This window comes from Cherax quadricarinatus, chromosome 58 (assembly GCF_038502225.1).
Source record: "Cherax quadricarinatus isolate ZL_2023a chromosome 58, ASM3850222v1, whole genome shotgun sequence".
Taxonomy (NCBI): Eukaryota; Metazoa; Arthropoda; class Malacostraca; order Decapoda; family Parastacidae; genus Cherax; species Cherax quadricarinatus.
Genome location: NC_091349.1, coordinates 1,462,605 through 1,465,550, shown reverse-complemented (window position 1 = coordinate 1,465,550; position 2,946 = coordinate 1,462,605).

Here is a 2,946-nt window from a genome sequence, read left to right as displayed (position 1 = left end):
ACCGTAGTTGTGCTGGTGACTGTAGTTGTGCTGAGACTGACTGTAGTTGTGCTGTGACTGACTGTAGTTGTGCTGACTGAGTAGTTGTGCTGACTGTAGTTGTGCTGGTGACTGACTGTAGTTGTGCTGGTGACTGACTGTAGTTGTGCTTGAGACTGACTGTAGTTGTGCTGGTGACTGACTGTAGTTGTGCTGGTGACTGACTGTAGTTGTGCTGGTGACTGACTGTAGTTGTGCTGGTGACTGACTGTAGTTGTGCTGGTGACTGACTGTAGTTGTGCTTGAGACTGACTGTAGTTGTGCTGGTGACTGACTGTAGTTGTGCTGGTGACTGACCGTAGTTGTGCTTGAGACTGACTGTAGTTGTGCTGGTGACTGACTGTAGTTGTGCTGGTGACTGACTGTAGTTGTGCTGGTGACTGACTGTAGTTGTGCTGATGATTGACCGTAGTTGTGCTTGAGACTGACTGTAGTTGTGCTGGTGACTGACTGTAGTTGTGCTTGAGACTGACCGTAGTTGTGCTGGTGACTGACTGTAGTTGTGCTGGTGACTGACTGTAGTTGTGCTGGTGACTGACTGTAGTTGTGCTTGAGACTGACTGTAGTTGTGCTGATGATTGACCGTAGTTGTGCTTGAGACTGACTGTAGTTGTGCTGGTGACTGACCGTAGTTGTGCTTGAGACTGACTGTAGTTGTGCTGATGATTGACCGTAGTTGTGCTTGAGACTGACTGTAGTTGTGCTGGTGACTGACCGTAGTTGTGCTGGTGACTGGCTGTAGTTGTGCTGGCGACTGACTATAGTTGTGCTGGTGACTGACTATAGTTGTGCTGGTGACTGACTGTAGTTGTGCTGGTGACTGACCGCAGTTGTGCTGGTGACTGACTGTAATTCTGCTGGTGACTGACCGTAGATGTGTTGGTGACTGACCGTAGTTGTGCTGGTGACTGGAGTTGTGCTGGTGACTGACCGTAGTTGTACTGGTGACTGACTGTAGTTGTGCTGGTGACTGACTGTAGTCGTGCTGGTGACTGACCGTAGTTGTGCTGGTGACTGACCGTAGCTGTGCTGGTCTTCACTGATTGTATCACAGATGTCCTCACTGACTGATTGTATCATAGATGTCCTCACTGACTGATTGTATCACAGATGTCCTCACTGACTGATTGTATCATAGTTGTCCTCACTGACTGATTGTATCACAGATGTCCTCACTGACTGATTGTATCATAGATGTCCTCACTGACTGATTGTATTACAGATGTCCTCACTGACTGATTGTATCATAGTTGTCCTCACTGACTGATTGTATCACAGATGTCCTCACTGACTGATTGTATCATAGATGTCCTCACTGACTGATTGTATCACAGATGTCCTCACTGACTGATTGTATCATAGTTGTCCTCACTGACTGATTGTATCACAGATGTCCTCACTGACTGATTGTATCATAGATGTCCTCACTGACTGATTGTATCACAGATGTCCTCACTGACTGATTGTATCATAGTTGTCCTCACTGACTGATTGTATCATAGATGTCCTCACTGACTGATTGTATCATAGATGTCCTCACTGACTGATTGTATCACAGATGTCCTCACTGACTGATTGTATCATAGTTGTCCTCACTGACTGATTGTATCATAGATGTCCTCACTGACTGATTGTATCGTAGTTGTCCTCACTGACTGATTGCATCATAGATGTCCTCACTGACTGATTGTATCACAGATGTCCTCACTGACTGATTGTATCATAGATGTCCTCACTGACTGATTGTATCACAGATGTCCTCACTGACTGATTGTATCATAGTTGTCCTCACTGACTGATTGTATCACAGATGTCCTCACTGACTGATTGTATCATAGATGTCCTCATTGACTGATTGTATCATAGATGTCCTCACTGACTAATTGTATCATAGATGTCCTCACTGATTGTATCACAGATGTCCTCACTGACTGACTGTATCATAGATGTCCTCACTGATTGTATCACAGATGTCTTCACTGACTGACTGTATCACAGATGTCCTCACTGACTGATTGTGTCATATGTTCTCACTGATTGTACCACAGATGTCTTCATTGACTGATTGTATCATAGATGTCCTCACTGACTGACTGTATCATAGATGTCCTCACTGATTGTATCACAGATGTCTTCACTGACTGACTGTATCATAGATGTCTTCACTGACTGACTGTATCATAGATGTCCTCACTGATTGTATCATAGATGTCCTCACTGACTGTATCATAGATGTCCTCACTGACTGTATCATAGATGTCCTCACTGATTGTATCACAGATGTCCTCACTGACTGACTGTATCATAGATGGCCTCACTGATTGTATCACAGATGTCTTCACTGACTGACTGTATCACAGATGTCCTCACTGACTGATTGTGTCATATGTTCTCACTGTTTGTACCACAGATGTCTTCATTGACTGATTGTATCATAGATGTCCTCACTGACTGACTAAATCATAGATGTCCTCACTGATTGTATCACAGATGTCTTCACTGACTGACTGTATCATAGATGTCCTCACTGATTGTATCACAGATGTCTTCACTGACTGATTGTATCACAGATGTCTTCACTGACTGACTGTATCATAGATGTCCTCACTGATTGTATCACAGATGTCTTCACTGACTGACTGTATCATAGATGTCCTCACTGACTGACTGTATCATAGATGTCCTCACTGATTGTATCACAGATGTCTTCACTGACTGACTGTATCATAGATGTCCTCACTGACTGATTGTATCATAGATGCCCTCACTGATTGTATCATAGATGTCCTCACTGACTGTATCATAGATGTCCTCACTGATTGTATCATAGATGTCCTCACTGATTGTATCATAGATGTCCTCACTGATTGTATCATAGATGTCCTCACTGATTGTATCATAGATGTC